This window comes from Aedes aegypti, chromosome 3, assembly GCF_002204515.2.
Source record: "Aedes aegypti strain LVP_AGWG chromosome 3, AaegL5.0 Primary Assembly, whole genome shotgun sequence".
NCBI lineage: Eukaryota > Metazoa > Arthropoda > Insecta > Diptera > Culicidae > Aedes > Aedes aegypti.
This window is the reverse complement of record NC_035109.1, coordinates 45,888,780-45,909,947: the sequence shown is the minus strand read 5'-3', so window position 1 is coordinate 45,909,947 and position 21,168 is coordinate 45,888,780. Positions and strand designations below refer to the sequence as shown.

General features: G+C 36.9%; 1 protein-coding gene across 7 annotated transcripts in view; it reads right to left on the bottom strand.

Moving 5' to 3' along the window:
* LOC5571415 (bicaudal D-related protein homolog) overlaps nucleotides 1-21,168 on the bottom strand; it is a 195,988-nt gene that overhangs the window by 162,597 nt on the left and 12,223 nt on the right. The window lies entirely within an intron of this gene.

Here is a 21,168-nt window from a genome sequence, read left to right as displayed (position 1 = left end):
CTATGTTTATGAGCCTCTGTACGTGCCATAAATTCTTTTGTTCTCATGACTTTTACTGTGCACCGTGTGTTGGTGTTGTCTCGCTCTCTTTTACGAGCAAATTGTAAACAGAGCGCACAGTAAAAGTCAAACGTTTTATAGCATGCACAGGCTCATTGTAGCAACCAGCTGTCCTAGTAGTCCAGAAACAACGAAACTAACATCCAAGTTTGCTATAAATACTGCTCTAATTTGAACTAAAGGTTATTGTTATTCTAACCACCAAAGCGAATACATCCAAAGTTAATACAAACTCAAAACGTCTTATTCAATTCATCTCCGCTATCGAACACGCTCCAAATTACAAACAAAGAGGGAGCCTTTCTATGCTCCAATTCTTTTTACGCTCCCCCAGTTAGGAGCGTAAAACGAGGTTTGGTTGAAATTTGAGGTCGCTCAATGCACTGCCGTTTCACAGCGCGTCTAGTTTTTTGAGATATTGATTGTTGAAAATGCACTATTTATCTATTTAAGTCAAGTTTACCAGCTTGTATGCTGATTTATGTTCTTAATTTGCTATAAAATGCAGTTTCTAGGTTCTAATGAATACGATTTAACGAAGTGTTCAATACTTTCGGTTTTAAAAATGCACTTTTTACGATTTGAAAAAGTATTGTATCTTGTCATTTAAAGAAAACGATATATTTCGTACGGCGAATGCAGGTATGATAAAAAATCGATTCAATCAATGTTTAATCGTGCAACTTCAAACAAACAATGCACTATGGTTTTATTTTACATGTTTGGTGGATTTAATTACTAAAAAGTAACATAAATCTTAATTTAAATTTCATTTAATCTACTATGAAACGAGTATTTTATACAAGTATTACGAACTGCGGTACAGAATTGTAACGTACTGGAAACTTTCTAAGAGCGGTAATGGATTTTGCAACCTTAAATTTAATAGAGACACATAATTTGATCTATGAGACAAATGAAAAGGTTATTTTTGTTCCGCTGTATACAGTATGGCCCATAAAAAATGCAAAAATCTGTATTCCACTTTTGCTTCATCATTTTGATACATAATAAAAGTAAAATCTTAGGGGCCTAGATAGCCGTAGCGGTAAACGCGCAGCTATTCAGCAAGACCATGCTGAGGGTCGTGGGTTCGAATCCCACCGGTCGAGGATCTTTTCGGGCTGGAAATTTTCTCGACTTTCCAGGGCATCAAGTATCTTCGTACCTGCCACACGATATACGCATGCAAAAATGGTCATTGGCATAGTAAGCTCTCAGTTAATAACTGTGGAAGTGCTCATTAGAACACTAAGCTGTGAAGCAGGCTCTGTCCCAGTGGGGACGTAACGCCAGAAAGAAGAAGAAGAAGAAAAGTAAAATCTTGTATTTAGTTTGAAAATGCAATTATTCAACATGTCAAGATTACATTATTCGATGTGTCCACCATTTTGTTCGATTACTTTCTCCAGGAGTGAGCGGAAACGGGAGCATACCTTCTGTATGTAAGAATCAGACATCGAGTTCCATGCCTTCGTGATGCAAGCCTTCAGAGCTTCAACACTGGGATGGGACCTTTCACAGACTTTGGCTTGAACATACGCCCATATGGAATAATCCAGGGGATTCAAATCTGGACTGCTAGGAGGCAAAACATCCTTCGGCCAAAATTCCATATTTTCCTTCAGCCACATTTGAGTCCTTTTGGAAGTATGACATGGCGCTCCATCTTGTTGAAAAACAACGTGTTCGTGTTCTCCGAAGTTGTCTTTCATCCACGGAAGCACATTCTCCTTCAAAATGTTCATGTCGACTTCGATGTTCACTTTTAAACCAGCTTTAATAAAAACTGGAGGCATTTTCAACCCATTCGACGCGACTGCTCCAAACACCATGACTCCGGCTGGATGTTTTGTGGTAAATGCGAATTCCACGTTCTCTGGGATGTCCTCCATCTTCTGTGGCGAAATAAACCTGTTTGTACGTGAGTTGCACACCGGATCGACGGTAAAAAGTTTCTCATCAGAGAACACGACAATCGGACGTTTCTTCTTGAAAACAGACAATAAAATCTTCGAACGCTCCAGCCGTAGTGCTTTAATCCGATCCGTTACCAGGTGACGTTTAACTCTTGCCCTGGACTTTGAATCCAAGTCATCTTTGACCAATCGCTGCATGGTGGTTTTCGAGATATCAGCATCTTTAGCCAATTTTCGGATCGATCTTATTGGATTCTGTTTCAACTTTTCTTTCACTGATCTTATCACCCTAAGAGAACGTGCCGACCGCGGACGCCCACTTCCCGGCTTCCGTGGGCTTGTACCATCATGGAGAGCACGTTTGATGCGGTAAACAGTGGCCGAGTGACAACCCACAGTCTCCGCAATTCGTTTCACCGATTTTCCCGCGAGGAGCAATCTGGTCTTACAAACGTTTGTTTCAAAATATCTCTGTTTTGTTTACATCACTTGACAGGTCGATGCCTAGAGATTACACACACATCCAAATATAGGTAAAAATGCATTAGAATGTATCCAAAAACAGGCTTCAAAAACTTTCGCATTTTTTTATGGGCCATACTGTAGTCACTCTGTTCCTCATGCAATTCAAATAAAAATGACCCATTATAGTGGGTGACGCATAATAGTGTGGCCAATGTATAACGAAATCATCTTTTGCGTTATGTGATGCTTATATGTGCAAAGTTTCACGTATAACATGTCGTTAAACAGCCTTTTACGTATATAAGTTGAGATGATATGCGTGCAAATTCTATACGATGAAAATTGGCATGACTTTGCAAGTAAATGAATACCGTTAAGTCACCAGTCACCGTGCGGCCTCCATTCACCGTGCACATATACAAATTCCTACAGAATATTCATACAATTTTCATAAATTATTCTTTGGTCAGCAAAATAAGATAAAACTGATAAAACGAAGTAGCTCTTGTCACAAATCATTTTGAAAAACCTAGTTTATGTAGACAAAATCATGTGAATTCTGTTTGATAACGAGATATTGCAACAATCTTAGTGAAAAGGCCAAAAAATCACATTTTTTATTTTAACGATAGAGTATGAAATTTTTCAAAATTTCAACAAGTTTTCACTGTGGATATTATTAGTAGGATGTATTTCATCGTATGGGCAATGAGATTTTCTGCAAATTAGAATTTTTATTGTGTTTCAGTCGAAACCCAAATGCACGGTGAATGGATCCTTTTCAATTTATATGGTTCCTTTTACAGTACATTATTGTAAAAGGCATGAAATTATGCGATAATATTAGATTTATTGTTATGGCGTCATTAAAATACTTCATATTTAGAATTTAAGTGAATATGGAATGGTTTGGACAATACAGTCAAGCCTCCTATAACGGTTTTAATTGAAAAATAATAATTTAGCCAATTTTTAAACTTTTTATAGTTTTATTGTAAACTAGTGGTCCCGGCAAACTTCGCCTTGCCATCAAGTAGGCGGTTGAAAAACGCTATGGATCGTCGCATACAAAATGACAGTTCCGTGCACTCTCGTTTTTCTAACTTTCCCGGTAATTATCCTGGGAGTTTTATACACACAAACACGTTGGAACCCTTGACGAACAAAATGGAGGTAGAATCATTCAAATGCGTTGACCCGTTCGTAAGCCATTTCGTGACAAACACCAACCCATTTTTATTTATATATAAGATGAAGATTTGAATACTCTTAAAAATGAATGCGCACACTACTAGCTACATAGTTGCTCCATCAACAACGTTTCTTCAAGATACAAAATCAAATCATGACATGACGAAGACTATACGCACGGTGAATGGTGCACTAGTGTGCACGGTAAATGGTGACATAGAACGGTACGAGGCGACCTTAACATGACATTTTCAAACATAATTTTTGAGTAATTTTTCGTTATGCATCACTAGTTTTAGATTTTTCCCTGAATTATTAAATAATTGCCCGCTACGTAGTGGTATTCTAGTACGCTTCAAATTATTTGGAAAAGTTATATAATTTTTTGAAGTGCAAATTTTTCTTAAATGCACGGTGAATGGTAGCTTGACGGTATGTGACTTCTGATGTTTGGGTTAACCAAAGTTTCTATAAAAAATTGCAAGCAACCCATTTAACATTCAATTAGGCATTAATCAAAGATATTGTAAAGAAATCCAGTGCAACCCTCAGAAGGAGTTCTCCGAAAGTTCATGAAAATTTTCCTCAGGAAATCCTTAATCCCAGAAAAATAATATATGGGCTTTCTAAATATGACTAAATGAAACTTATGATTCAATTTCGTATAACACTGTTCTTCAATACGATAAAATTGGGCAGGTGAAATTATTGGAGCAATTCCGAAAGAAATTACCTTTCAGTTAGGAAGAATTCCTGGTGCTTCTGGATTGCTAGCGAGTTCATGAGTCTATGAGAATTATTCTATTCGTCAAATCTCTGCGAAAATTAACAGTTGAATGAACTGCAAACGATATGCCTTATATTCTTCCATTAGTATTCTCATCAATTCGACAATACTTGACTTACTTCTCAATGGTTCAATTTCAAACTATGCTCATCTCTGTGACTCATTAATCAGCCATCGGCGAGTTTTTGTAGACGCATATGTCTACGTCAGGTTCCCATTGTCAATGCCAACCATTTAACGACCGGATCCATTGAAATGCAATAGAAAGTGGCCTCACTTTGTGCTCGCGGAAGTGTCATGATGGGCAAGATAGGTCTACGTCGTACGCCGGACGTGGCGGAAAATCGCATTCGTTAAATGAACCAAACGAAATTCAGTTTGACCAACATGGTTCCAGGGCATTTAAACTCGCATATATGTTGCGCACCAACGCAACGATACTCCTTGTCTAACGCCGTCTGTCATTATGCGATTTTTGTATGATCGGATTATTTCAGGCTACACCTGCCTGCATTGCGATCGATAACCACTCCGCTGCACTGATCGGAATCAGGCGTGCAACGCGACGCACGTTTGGTTTTCGGGGTTTCTCCCCATTAGATATCGCTGTATCGTAATTATAATTCGAATCATCTTCATCGCATTCGCCGAGAAACATGGATCACATATGTTCACGTTATGCAATTGTATGGATCATACATATGTGCTCGGAAAAGCGAAAAGCGGCCTAGAGTTACTGGTATACGAACAAGTCGGGCAATAAATATCACGGGTGGCGATTTCCTGCAGCGTCCATTTGACTGTGACGCTTTGCTGTGTGCCGCACCGCGCCGGTTATGTGCACTTCCTCGATGTTAGATCATAAATGCGCGCACACTTGCGACGCACGCATCCAACAACCAAACGATCGCTTTACTCAACTCAGCTGGCCATGCAAGAGCTGAGTTGCTTTGATCAACCAACTCTTGTAAGTACCTTAGCGGTTCCATAGGTCAAGCAGTGTTCTTTGTTCGCCGGAGGTCTCTCGCCCTGTCGTCATTCGATGAGTCACTCGACTCGCCTGCTTAGTCTTGAGAATGGCAAGATCGCGCTTCAACCGCAGCAGCACAGAAGCCGAGTGCAGAAACAGGATTTCTTCTGGCTGGCTACGGTTCGAGGAACGCGGATTTCGCTCTTTACGGTCCACCAAATAGCACCTCGTCGGGTGGTATAAGCCTATATGTAAAATAGAAACTTGCTGATTTTTTTTTCTGCGCGCGGTGACACCCCGACAGCCGAGGTCAACGACATACACGAACTCAGAGATTCAGACTCCATCACCGTTGTTGGAGATCGAAATGATCGTTCCGGTTGGGCAAGAGTAATTTCCGCAACAGGGACGACAGATGGATGCGAGGTGTCATCGAGGTCGATGGATGCTTTGCTGCGCGAGCTGAACATTTAGCTGAGTCAGATTTCGTGACTGACAGGTTCGGTGTAGTACTAGAGTAGCCAATGATCATGCAAATTTTCAAGTGATTGGTGTTTGTTTCCTTAATTATGTTTTGATCACCTCTATGAACAAAGCCATATCGTTGAAAAGATTGCCTGCTCATCATCTACTTAAGGAAGGTTTTTCGTCAATATTGTTGAAAATACAGTCAACTCTCCCTTACTTGATATTTCGTATCTCGATATCGAGTTAGAGAACTATAGTAAAAGTTGGTTTTCATGGCTGCCTCGATGGTCCCTTGGATGCAGTTGGTTTTGTGTTCTGTAACTCGATACCTCCCTAACTCGATGGTCCCTTTAATATCGAGAGTTGACTGTAATAACTGAGGGGGTTAGAAGCAAGTGACAAAACCTTGTTTTAGGAAAATTTTGAAATTCAATTTTGACGTTTTTTCAGCAATTTTCAACTCCATACAAATATTATTCAAATCTAACGGCTCAGTCACTTTACGACCTTGCATTGGCTACTGTTTACACGATACGGAAGTGATAGTTACGAAATATTGAAAACTTGAGAACAAAATCTGAAAAATGGTATGTGACGCAGTTACCCCGCTCAGCGGGGCAAGTGGAACACATCCAATACAATTTGTTAATCCAACTCAGAATATTCATCGATGTTATTAAATCAATACTCAGTCTAGGTATGCCATCTTCTTCTTCTTCTCCTTGGCATTACGACCTCACTAGGACAGAGCCTACTTCTCAGTTTAGTGTTCAATGAGCACTTCCACAGTTATTAACTGAGAGCTTTCTTTGCCAAAGTTTTGCTTAGTAGCCGGACACCACTCGACTAAGGAAGGCCCCTCAACGTCACTATTCATCACATTGGGGTCATTAAATTTTATATTCCGAGAACTGTCTGGATTTTTTCTCTCTTACCCAGTACAACTGCCTTCAACTCTTTCTTTATGATTGTCGTCACGACAAAAGAAAGGTCATTGCTTCGATGACCGACTCGGTATGGAAATCCTCATATTTTCCCATCCAACTCTCCGTTTTTTCCTCTTCGAACTTAGTCATGCTCAAAATAATTACTATAGCACACACGATAGCATCTTCTAACGGAACCATCCGTTGGATTCCGCTCGGACGATGATCGCTTTTGGGTCGCTATTCCTTGGCAACCTAATATTAAATTACTGCCTTTTGGGCAGCAGGTACGAGGCTTGGTTTTTGCTCAAACCGAACGGCCATGAATCGTCTTCCTTTTGCCCGGTCGGTGCTTGCATGACTATATTTACCGCACGTGATGGGGGATGCTCCAATCGAGCTTTTTTGCCATTGCCAACGGCAGAGCCTTCTTCCGCAATGGTATTTACGTTGTCGTCGCGAGTGAAACATTGTCCATATAGAGGAGCGTATTTTTTACTCGCCGTTGTCGATTTTACAACTTCAGTGTCATTGAAAGTTGTGTAAAATGTATTTAAGGATCCACGATGCCATGCAAGTGGAGGAGGTGAACAGAATAGTGTATATAATTATTTCAATAACTGCAAGGGAACACAAGCAACGAAGTATTCTATTCTATCTATTTCAACTTATGCATAAATTTCTTAGGAAGAACATCTCATCCTAGAAGTTATTTGATAAGCATATGAAAATTGACTTAAAATTTCAATAATAATCCAATTTTTCCCTTACTGACTTCTGCACGGACTCCACTGGTGTCCTTTGTGCGCTCACCCAGAAACCCGAAGAACTATCATTGTAGCTGTCAAGAAATTTGTTCTTAATAATGTTCATGAAAAAAACATTTCTGTTGTGATCCTAAACTATAAAATTCGTTTTTTTTTATTTCATATTAAAAAAAATAAACTCTGGGGTTCTAACACGACATCTGATCTTCTGTAGAAATTTTTCCAGAGTCCAGAAGCTTTTTAAGAGTTGTCTTTATTAAGTCTCTTAAAGAATAGTAGGCATGATTAACTTCACATGAATGATTTTTTATGAAAAATATAGTCATGTCCATTCAAGCTTTTTTAATAAGCAGACATCCAATAAAGCTTTCTTTGTTCATGTTTACACCAAGTTGTCCGCACAGAGGATAGGGATTCCGCAGCTGACCAGATCTGGTTAGATTACAATTCTATGAATAATATTTTGCAATAAGGCTGATACAAATATTAAATTTCTTTTATGTCCGAGACCACTTGGAAGGTACGAGGGGGGAGAGGGGATAAAAATAAATAAGGAACAAAAAAATAAAAATGAAAAAAAGTTATTTTATCGAATTTTTATTTTTAAGGATAATTGTTAAACCTTTTTCAAACGTCCTCTGGATCATTATTTTACATTAATTTTACTTTAAAAATTGAAAAAACCTAACTGATGTCAAAAAACTTATAAATCTTTTTTTTCTCCCCTTCAAAATTTCAGGATTTTTGAAGGGGGGGTGACATAAAAGAAAATTAACATTTGTATCAGCCTAATGATTTCAAAGAAATACAACTCTATGAATAATCTTTTGCAATAATGATGTCAAAGATAAAAAAAATACTGGGAAACAACTCTTATATCATTTCCTTAAAATCGGTTCCGGACAATGAAAAATTCTTAATATGCACTCTATGTTTTTTACAGAGCCTTCCAAAATATTTGGCGGGTTTCATTCATTTCCAGATCTCAGAGAAATTATTTGTAGATATTTCCAAACAAATATCTGGTAGAGTTGCTAAAAATCTACTTTAATTAGAATGCTCTTTCGAATGAAACCCGTTTTGAATTTACGTTTACGTCAGCAAAATCAAGTGTATCGAATGTTTGATCCACCATAAATAAGACAGAGGCTGATTTTCCAAAAAAAAATATATTAACATTATAGCTTATGAATCTGCAACAATCCTCAAGGGATAAAAACAGTTCCTAAAGGAAGTAATTGTTGACATATTTTTCTACCATCGTTGCTTATCTTTCTATATCATTTCCGAAAGACTTTAAAGGGAAAGGTTCATAGACAAAACTAAGCAATCAAGAGAAGTTTTTTTTTATTTGACTCAAAAACGGTAAGTTTTAACCCGTATCCGACCGGGTTAAGAAAAAAAAAATCAAAAAATTCTCGTGAAGCTATTTTCTATCCGATTTGCAAACTTCTTTCACTATATGAAATCCAAACTCTTCTATTTTTCTATGCTAGGGAAAGTGGTCCAAAATTTTGCCTGTGGCCGGAGTTATTCTGGTGTCCTCCTGGGTCAAGTCGGGTGAAAAAATGATCAACTTTCTTTCCTGAACAGTTTTATAATACTAAACTGTCATTTAACTACTCAAGTTTTGTAGGAACAGTCAATCGTGCAACATGAAAGATATTCAAGTGATTTAAAGAGTCACTTTCATGGAAGTTTCCTTGAAAAACTGAAATATGCCTTCCGGAAGATCCGGAACATCCGTAAAAGTGGTCAAATCGTTAAAAAAGTCTTGGAAAGCCGCGGTTTTTTTTTCAATCTCACTTGTTTTCAACATACATGGACATAAACAATGCTTCGAGTGCATAAGACTCTGTATGGCCATTGGGGGGCTCACCGGAAGATCCGGAACATCCGGTAAAGTGGTCAAATCGTTAAAAATGACTTGGAAAGCCGCGGTTTTTTTCAATCTCACTAGTTTTCAGCATACATGGACATAAACGATGCTTTGAGTGCATAAGACCCTGTATGGCCATTGGGGGGCTCACCGGAAGATCCGGAACATCCGGTAAAGTGGTCAAATCGTTAAAAATGACTTGGAAAGCCGCGGTTTTTTTTCAATCTCACTAGTTTTCAGAATACATGGACATAAACGATGCTTTGAGTGCATAAGACCCTGTATGGCCATTGGGAGGCTCACCGGAAGATCCGCAACATCCGTAAAAGTGGTCAAATCGTTAAAAATGACTTAGAAAGCCGCGATTTTTTTTTCAATCTCACTTGTTTTCAACATACATGGAAACCCCCCAAGTGGCCATAGCTGATCATAAAACGTTCTTTTTATTAGTTTCATCCTTGAATGTAGAAAACTAGTGTAATAAAAAACAACGAGAATTTCCGAGACATCTTCTATAATAAGGCCAGTTTTACGGATGTTCCGGATCGTTCGGAGACCAATCAGTAGCCAACTAGAGTCACATGGTGGCCTTTATACTGAAAACAATAAATTTTCAAAAAATTGTAGTGTTGTAGGGTAAGTCACGTTAATTGTCCACTTTTCCGGATATTTCGGATCTTCCGATGAGCCCCCCAATGGCCATACTGGGTTTTTGCACTCTTATGCACTCAAAGCATTGGTTATGTCCATGTATGTTAAAAACTAGTGAATTTGAAAAAAAAATCCGCGGCTTTCCAAGTCATTTTTAACGATTTTATCACATTTACGGATGTTCCGGATCTTCCGGTGAGCCCCCAATGGCCATACAGGGTCTTATGCACTCAAAGCGTCGTTTATGTCCATGTATGTTGGAAACTAGCGACATTGAAAAAAAAAATCCGCGGCTTTCCAAGTCATTTTTAACGATTTTATCACATTTACGGATGTTCCGGATCTTCCGGTGAGCCCCCAATGGCCATACAGGGTCTTATGCACTCAAAGCATTGTTTATGTCCATGTATGCTGAAAACTAGTGAGATTGAAAAAAAAACCGCGGCTTTCCAAGTCATTTTTAACGATTTGACCACTTTACCGGATGTTCCGGATCTTCCGGTGAGCCCCTCAATGGCCATACAGGGTCTTATGCACTCAAAGCATTGTTTATGTCCATGTATGCTGAAAACTAGTGAGATTGGAAAAAAAACGCGGCTTTCCAAGTCATTTTAACGATTTGACCACTTTACCGGATGTTCCGGATCTTCCGGTAAGCCCCCAATGGCCATACTGGATGTTATGCACTCAAAGCGTCGTTTATGTCCATGTATGTTGAAAACTAGCGACATTGAAAAAAACCGCGGATTTCTAAGTCATTTTTAACGATTTGACCACTTTACCGGATGTTCCGGATCTTCCGGTGAGCCCCCCAATGGCCATACAGGGTCTTATGCACTCAAAGCATTATTTATGTCCATGTATGTTGAAAACTAGTGAGATTGATAAAAACCGCGGCTTTCCAAGTCATTTTTAACGATTTGACCACTTTTACGGATGTTCCGGATCTTCCGGAAGGCATATTTCAGTTTTTCAAGGAAACTTCCATGAAAGTGACTCCTTAAATCACTTGAATATCTTTCATGTTGCACGATTGACTGTTCCTACAAAACTTAAGTAGTTAAATGACAGTTTAGTATTATAAAACTGTTCAGGAAAGGAAGTTGATCATTTTTTCACCCGACTTGACCCAGGAGGACACCGGAATAACTCCGGCCATAGGCAAAATTTTGGACCACTTTCTCCAGCATAGGAAAATAGAAGAGTTTGGATTTCATATAGTGAAAGAAGTTTGCAAATCGGATAGAAAATAGCTTCACGAGAATTTTTTGATTTTTTTTTCTTAATCCGGTCGGATACGGGTTAAGGGATTGATGCGTTCCACAAATTTGCGTAACATCTGAAAGTGAACAACTTTGTCGAACAAAGTAACCACTCGCAACTCTTGGTTACTTTCTTTTGTCTATGAACAACCCTCTGAAACTCTTTGGAAAATTACTGAAATCTAATGAATTCACTACAGACAAAACTTCAGGTTATTTGAAGTCCGTCATCCAAATTTCAGTCAATTCTGACTACTGTAAACTCGAGTGAAATTAATCAGTAGGGTGAAATTGATCACAATGTCACCCGATTTTATTTCTTACTAAAGAGCACAAATAGCTATGCAACATATAGCAAAACAACGTTGTTTGTCTTAACTATTGTCGAATTGTGTGTTGCGAAGTGATGAAAATAATATAAAACTCCATAATCGTGTTCGATGTAATATTGACAGACATCTATTAACTTCTAGTTACAAACAAGGATTTAGACATGGTGTTAACCAGAAAACCTGGAAGGATGCTTGAAATATATCCCTGAAACAGATTTTATCATCGAAATACGTATTAATTTGCTTAATTAGTTCAAACAATTGATTTTTTGGAAAATATCAGGAGACTCCTTCGGAAGTTGCCAACATTTAGGCGTTTTCTGAGAGGTGTTTGTAACTTTCAATTGATCATTATTTCCATAAATATTGCAATGTTAAGCATTTAACAAGCACGTTTGTATTCAGGGAACCCAAATTAAGTAAGTATAGTTGTTTTCAAATAAAGTAATAGTCGATTTGACAAGGGATCAATTTCACCCCGAAATGGAATCCCCTGATTTTTTTATTTTAGAGAATTTTTTAGCACTAAAATTTCTTCTTTATGAAAATTTCAGTACATGAGCCACCGTCGTACTTGTTTTTCTGCAATCAGTTGTTTGGCATTGCCAACACTATGGAAAACAGACCAGAAAAACCGTGAAAAATGATCAATTTCACCAAAAATTACAATAACTGAAGCTGAAATACAGATCAACAAACTTGGATATTTTGTAAGAGGAAAAAGGCATTTTTTTCCTTACTTTTGTCTCTGACTGTAAAATAAATCAAATTTTACTTTGGTTGTTTAGAAACCGCGATTTTATGTTTAAACAAACAGCTCGATTGTGTGTATCTACCATAAGGTTTTTACGCAAAACAACTAACAGACAATATTAATTACATACAAAATAATGTTCATATTTACCGTTTTGATTCATATTACGGACACATAAGGCCACTATGAAGTAAAAGTCATCTAAAAGCATATAAATTAAATCATTCTACAGGATACCTCAGCATTTTCATGCTATCAAAACACTTGCCTTCCAAATGGTAGGTGAAGATTTGCACAACTAGAATAAATTTGAATTAATTTAAATAAATTTAAATGAATAGAAATTTATGTTTTCTTCATAATTTTTTTTCCGGACACTATCTCACTTTTGCTTCCTATTCCGGATGCTTTGATTCGAATTCCGGACAGCTCGTGAAAAGCAAAGTTTGAAGAGTAAAATAGTAAATTAAACACTATCAACCGTTATAAAAACGTCAAAACTAGTTGATTATTGTAAATTTTCATGGATTGCTATGGGAAAAATTTGTTAAATCAAGTCTCCAAATCGGAAGCTTTTGAACGGCAAATTTTGAAACATTTCAATTGAAACTTTGAAATATTTTATTTTGCAACGTCATCTACTGCGAAAAATACGTGACAACTTGACGTAGAAAGCTAAATATTAATTGGGTTGTATTGTGACGAAAAATTCACAGTTTTATGTAGCTTGATTGAAAGAGCACATTTTTCTACGTATAATACGATTTTATTGCAGTTTAATATCTTAATGTTGGCATTACAAATGATTAAAAAAGATTTCAATCCGTCGACTCAATGATATTTCAATTTACATGATAACTTATCCCGAAGTAAAATTTGCCGAGGGATGATTCAAAAGTGGTTTCCGTACTAGTTTCAAACGTGTTTTAAAAATAGTTCCAGGTTGCGAAAAATTGTAAAACTTTGGATTTTAGTTAAATTTTAAACGTAGATTCACAATATGTAAGAAACTGGGCACCCATAAAGCCCTAAAGCCAATTACTGGGTTTAGCATTCACCCTTCACGGAGACGGAATTCAACTCAATTTTGTGTTGTTTCAACGCAATTCCGTAGTTGAGCCCAATAACTCAATTTTGGCTAAATTTCCAAGGTCCCCACAAGGTAGTTTGGCTTTAATCCCACTAGAAAAATATACTCAATTTTGGGTTGATTTAACGCAAAATTGAGTTCTTTTGATGCAAACATAAGAAAAGTTGAATTTACCCAAATTTGGCTTATTGGGCCAAAGTACCCCCATTGGGTAGATGCAGCTCTCTCTATTTTTGACAACATTCGTGTGGGAGAAAGAGAAAACCGAGAGATTTTGGGTTGAAACTATAATCGATATACTTAATTTTGGGTAAAGTAAACTCAAAAATTAGTTAAAAATATTTCTCCGTGTTCTTTTCGTTTACGGTGAACCCAACTTTTGGTCGAATTCATGGCCTGCCTACTTGATTCTGCTGGCGTATAACGAGAATGCAAAACGGTTTTCGAAGGAAATAGTATTCAAACATAGAAATGAAAAGGGGTGTCTATGTTTAACTTTCCTGTATTAAGCAATCTGATTAATGAATTTCAGACATTCAAAATATCGAGTACACCAGCCGTGGGTAGTGTTGTGAAAAACTCAATTTCTCATAACTCACGCTTGATATTTTTCATGCGTGAGTTATCAATCACGCAACTCAACAGTCAAAAAATCATGGATGAGTTGGCTCACCTTTTTGACTCATTGTCTCATATTTCCACAGTTTACTCACACACTGCAATAATTTCTTGTTAGTCTGGTAAAACTATAGTAATCCTTTCTAACGTAAACAACAACATTCGGGTTTCACGAGTTTTTGGCGGGTTTTGCGACTGAATCAATTTTTACGGTTTGAGTTGATTGAGTGATTTTGCATCAAAATCTCAAGCGTGAGATTTGCGAAGCAGATCTCTAATGAGTTTGCTCTCACGGGAGAGCGTATTGATTGAGATTTGAGTGTGAGTCTATCAACACTGGCCGTGGGCACCTGATAATCTTCTATGATAACACAACTTTCTCAAGAAATCAAAATCTTGACAAACAGTCATTTAAGATATTGGATATGCTCAGGTCAATCGATTCAAATTTGTCGAAGACATCATTTTGACATCATGCAAGCAGGTAAACATGGTTCTAAAACCCTGTCCCAATTCTAGTACCAGGGTGTCCATTCAAAATCAGTTTTTCATTTCCCGGATTTTTCCTGGATGTATAAATCTTTAAAAATAACCGAATGTGGTTTGACTACAACTTGTAAGTTCTTCCATACAAAATGGTTCACTTTGATTTGAGATCATACTTGATCTAAGTTACCTGCGAATAAATTTGGATAAAATTTTCCAAGTGTCTTGAATTCAAAACGGTTTGAATTTTGTTTTTTTTTTTGACTTACAGATATAAACTTTAAATTGAAATATCTAATAGACCAACACTAGAGATATTTTAACAAACTTTTATGGATTGTCAGAACTAAACCAGGTCTTCGATTTTTTAACTACATAAATCTATTTTCTTAGTAAAAAACATCACTTATAACTTGGATCCGTTGAATAATGTATTTTCTACAGAGGAAACACCCTACTGGGAAACTTGTAATCAGATGGTACAATGACCGGCGAAAAAAATGATCATTTTGCCGTTTTGCACACAAAATGGCCTTGTTTGGAAACATGGATCTTGACTTCTAGAGCTCCGATTGATCTAAATTTTCTACCATCACTAGAAAACAACTTGAAATTTGTGCAGTAAAAAACTCACACCATTTTGATCACACACTTTGAAGTTATCGCAAATGTCCCATATTGAAAGTAATGTCTAAATTCTGATTTTGATATACATTGATAAGTATGAATTTTACAGATTTTTTTACAGAGGCATTTGCGATAAATTTTAAGTGGGTGATCGATATGTTGTGAATTTTTCCATGCACAAATTTCAAGTTATTTTCCAGTTGCGTTAAAATTCCAGCTCTTAGGAGCCAAGATCCAAGTCATCAAACTTGGTCGTTTTGTATGGAAAACGGTAAAATGATTTTTTTTTCCGCCGGTCACTGTAAGTTAAGACCACAGTCAAGTTCAAAAAAAGGGCAAAGTTTAATAATCCTACCTATTTAAGAATACCTTGGAAATTATGCACTGGACAACGTTTCTGAAGAAATTTTTAAACGGGTGGAACTCGTTCCGAATCAAATGAGATTATTTGATGGGAGCTATATATCACCAAATTTCATTCAAGAGTTCTCCTGAAAATCTGGCTAAAAAGTTCAACATAAATAAAAAAATCTTCTTAGAAAGCCATCAAGAATTTTACCAAGAAGTTTCGTAAAGAACTAACCAAAAATCTGCACAAGAATACTTGAACGACATTGCCATTTTTTATCCTTCAAAGAATTCATGAAGGATCTATCTAGAAATCCGTTGAGAAAGACTGAGAGAATTCACTGCAAATCTGTAGTCTTTCATATATTGCAATTTTAGGGAAAACTTTCCGTTTTACGGTTCAACGAAAAGCTACCGCAGCTGTCACATCACTGAGTGGCACTGGCACGGCATAAAAATTAACAAGGCAGTCTCTTCACTGATGTAAATATCGAGTTTCATTATAAACATGTGACGTCACTCCTATCGTACCATATACCTTCCGGACCACTAGATCATTTTTTTCGCAAATTTGTTCGAGGTGGATAGGAATGACGTCGTCAAGTAGCTGTCAGTTTTCGGAGTATATCACCTTCTTAATTTTAGTACACCGTGGGCACTGGTAAATCATCAGTAAGCTTCACTGATACCTTGGATACCGTCTTGATGATTGTTGCTATTTTTCATAGCGTTTTCTCTTTCAAGCATACTATGATTGAATTTTTGCTTCAATGATGGAATGATTTCGAAGCCTGTGGTAGAACTTTGACAGCTGCGGTAGAACTCTGCGACTGCGACTGCGAAAATTTTCTTAACAACCTTAATAAAATCTCGTCGGAGATTTCTTAACAACTTTGTTACTACTGCAACTACAAATATTCACCAAGAATCAGTATCAGTATCTCCCGAAATCCGCCAAATAAAAATCGTAATGAAACTGTCCAGGATTTCAATAGAAAAACAGGCCTCTCAAAAAATTTTACCTTTTTGCATAGCTTTACTTTAAGTTACTTCCACGAATTTCAAGAAAAAATTAGCCTTAGATCTTTCTTAGAATCTACTAAAAACCTAAGTGATCTTTCAAATTATTTTCGAGCGGCTGGCCTATTACCCCTGAATTACCGTAAGGATTCCTGCAAAGATTTTTTTTTCATCGCTTAATAGAAATCCAAAAATCTTGACAGAAATAATTTAATACCCTTCTCGAAATTATTCAAGAATCTCAATGAGAGTCCATAAAACCTTTTTGGATGCTGCTCAATGCCTTGCCGCCAGAAATCTTCAAAGCATTTCACAAGTTATTGGTAAAAAAAAGTAAGAAAAAATTGACAAATCCAGGAAACCAACGATTGTTTCTGCAGGATTTCGCTAAAACGTTTAACTATCTGTGTAGTAACTCAGCAAAAGTTAATCATGATGCAAAATGCGAGTCGTCAGACAGTCTCGCACCTCTTGGCAATTTCGTCCGTAGTACTCCGAATGGAACAAACTGGTTTGTATTCTCATGTCTGAAATAAATATTTTCCGTGTGTATTCTGTAAATTCCCGGCTATTTCCCGTATTTTTCCCGGTTATTTATGATTCCCGGGTTTTACGCGCTTTTCCCGGGTTTTACGCGCTTTTCCCGGATTTCCCGGATGGATGGACACTAGTGTGGGACAAAATTTAGATTCTCGCTCCAGTCCACTTTTTGGATTGCATTTAGGTCCCATAACAACTGTGCAAAATTTCAGCTCGATCGGTGAAACTATATTTACGCGCCAGCCGTTCAAAGTTGGTATGGGATTTACTATGGGAAAACCTACTTTTGCAAAGAAAAATCGCCAGAGGTCGCCCATTGACCTCTATAAAAATTCTAAACACAGACCTCGATAGATATTTCTACGATGAAGAATATTGCCGAAGACCGCGAAACAATCCGACACTTGTGGTAGTACCAAACGCTTAAGTTAAGACCAAAAACACAGGTATACACAGTTTTTAAGTGCTTTATGTTGGTTTAACTCCAAAAAAACATCTATTTCCTGGTTTTGAGGTTTTTTCACACCCCTTTGTTTCAACTCAAATTTCGGGTTTATTTTATTTACCGTATATCTCTTTCGGAATGACAGACAGTGTTAAAACATGGTAAAAAGTATCAAGGATCATATTTAGATCCATTTTGAAGTTTGAGTATGACATACCCGTTATTAGAGAAAGAAAATGTGTATGAGTGTAAGTCAGAAAACACTATCATGTTATATAAAAAATATGTTTTATCGAAAGCTTTAGAACCCTATTCAGAGACTCGGTTGTCTACCACCGATTGTCTCTGGGCCTTTTATACAAATTTGCTGAAGACACGTTTTTCCTAAGTGAAAAAAAAATATTACATTTGTTAGTTCCATGAATCAATCACTTAGTGCTCTATTTTATAAGTCGAGTCGATAAAAAAGAAACTCGACTGGAGTAACTGTCGAACTGTCGCTCGGTTTTATTGAGATTGTCACTCTATGAGACAACCAGGGCCGAATTTACAAATGTGAGGGCTCGGCGCTATTGTCTTGTAGGAGCCATATTCCCCGAAAAATATTTTGATAGCTCAGAATAGACTGAACACTTTGCAAGGTTTAAATTATCAGAAGTCAAAATATGTTATAACGTACACAAAATGCTATAAGACCCCTTATGAACGTGAATAAATTTCAAAATTGAATTCATGTAACTAATACAGTAATTTCTCGATTATATCACGGATCTAACAAAAATTGGCGTGATATACCGGAGCGTGATAAAATGAAAATGTATTTTTTTGCTATATAATTTTTATCAAATTTTGAGGTATAAGTTGCAGAAATAGAGCAAATGAAATGAAAAGCACGTGGGAGATGGGCCAAAAAGATATATGATAATTGCTTAGGGGCATTCTTCAATGTAAAATGTATGAACTTCATACAATTATTGTGGCGTGATAAAATCGAATATGAAACGGTGCCAAAATCGAGTGTGATATAATGTGTGCTAGAAAAACGAGCCGTGATAAAATCAAGTAACTACTGTTATTCCTTCAATATCTTTAATATATTTGAAGAAATAATGTTTACAAGTTAAATTCAATGATTTTGCGGCATATTCGTCAACAACAAAATTCATTTAATGATTCCCTTCATATTGGTACCTTAATTCCGATTATGCTTATTGTTGAACATACAGATTTATTTAACAGTTTTGGATTGAGAAAATTCGTGTAAGGTTGGTAGCACGTCTTTTTCTGGAAACTTGGTCTCTATTTTAATGCAAGTCCTCAAAAAGTATCTATTTTAATTGGAAGGTCTCTAAGGTAGCTATTTTAATTAAAATGGTCTCAAGAACTCCTTTTTCCTTTGTTTGCAGTGAATCCTGATGCCAAATTCTTCAAGACTTCAGAGAAATATTTAAAGATTTTAACGCGGATATTCATGAAGTTTGTTGTTCTAATATTTTGTTCCAAGTAATTGAATTGAATTTATTTGCATAAATGCGCTCATTGTTACGGGTTCATTAAAAAAATATTGAATATTTAAAATCATATGGATGCTATTCGAAAAAGCATTAACTATTGCATTGATTCTAATTATACTTAAAAGTTCAGCTATAGATATGTTTGTCAACATTTATGGGGGCTAAAATGTGGGGGTCCGGGGGCCATGGCTCCCTTGCCCGTAAATGCTGCCCTGCCTGGAAGAATGGACAAATCACTTGCAGAATTCTTAAGATTTTCGTCGAGTAATCTGAGAAGAAATTTACGTATAACCTGTAAAATAGTCGCGTGAAGGTTCATTGAAGTTTTTTTTTCTGGAGCACCATGATTTTTGCAATCATAAAAAGGAAAAAAAAACTCGCTCTTTAATTGAAAATAGAGACTTTTAAGAGACACTCGCATTAAAACAGTTACTAAGACTCTAAAAGGATATATTCTTCGTTCAAATTTACACCAGAACCAAAAAATTCAATATTTTCCGTGCACTCGGACTATTTTTATAACGTTTTTAAAATTCATAAGAACATCGGTTTTCAATCACCCCTCGGCAAATTATATTATGAGGTGAGCTGTCATGATGTAACTTGAAATATCAAATGCGTATAGCAATCTTCCATGCGAAATATAACATCAGGAAATATTACCAACCGATAGTAATATGGAAAAGTTCACTGGGAATAGTAGTTTACGTAACAAGGTGCAGAATGAAGATTTTTACAGCAGTCATACGTAAAAATCGAGTTCTGCACCGAGTTACATACAACATTTTTTGCAATTTTATGAAAGGTTACTTGAGGAATAATTTTAAAGCAATTTTTCCATGTGCAGATTTATGGTCGTCCGTAGCCATGTTTGAAAAATCCTGATCGTAGTAGGTTGTACTGAGCAATTCTCACAATTTTTCAATCCATCGCTCAGATAGCATCATCATTCAAAATAACGAGAGATTTCGATTCAGATGTTCCGATTGATATTGAGACGGCAGCGGAAGTGGCCCTGGATGGTCTCCTACCAGAGTAAGCTATTCCGAGTACAGTGCAAATAACGGCGGGGCGGAAAAACTTAAATGTGTTGCGTTATGAGTTATTACTAAACGCTTTTCTGATAGGCAATTGACTCATACCTACGACAATGCGGGAAAGTAAGCCATTCCATGACGGGTTGGCGTGATGAAAAACAGCCTATTACGATGAGAAATTGCAAAATAGTAGTTTACGGAACAAGTTGCAGAATGATGATTTTTACAGCACTAGTCGTAAATGTAGCCTACGAGGCTTGCCGAGTTACGTACAACATATTTGGCAATTTCGTAGAAGACCGGAATGCATTCACCATTATTTTACAATTTCTGAAAAATTGTTGTGTAATGATTCATTACGCATCTCAAAACAGTTGCGTAATGAGAAAGCGTTGTGTAATGAATAATTACAGCACTGGTTGCAGTTGCATAACGGCTATTCCCACACTGCATACCTCAGTGCAGGAAAGTAGGCCGTTTCTTGACAGATTGGCGCAATAAAAAAACAGCCTATTACGATGAGAAATTGCAAAATAGTGGTTTACGAAACATGTTGCAGAATGTTGATTTTTACAGCTCGAGTCGTAAGTTTATAGGATAATTACGACGAGTGCTGTAAAAATTAAGTTCTACAACGAGTTACGTACAACATTTTTTTGTAATTTCGTAGGTGACCACTTGAGGGTATCAGAAATTGTATCGGAATGCATTCACCATTATTTTACAATCACTGGAAAATTGTTGTGTTATGATTCATAGCGCAACTCAAACAGTTGCGTAATGAGAAAGCGTTGTGTAATGAATCATTACAGCACTGGTTTCCGTTGAGTAATGACTATTCCCGTACTGCATACTTCAGTGCAGGAAAGTAGGCCGTTTCATGACAGATTGGCAACATGAAAATCATCCTATTACGATGAGAAAGTGCAAAAAAACATTTTCCGATGACTTTTTGCACAGGGAAGGATGATATAAGCAATATTCAATTGTTAAAGTCACGTGATGAGTCTAC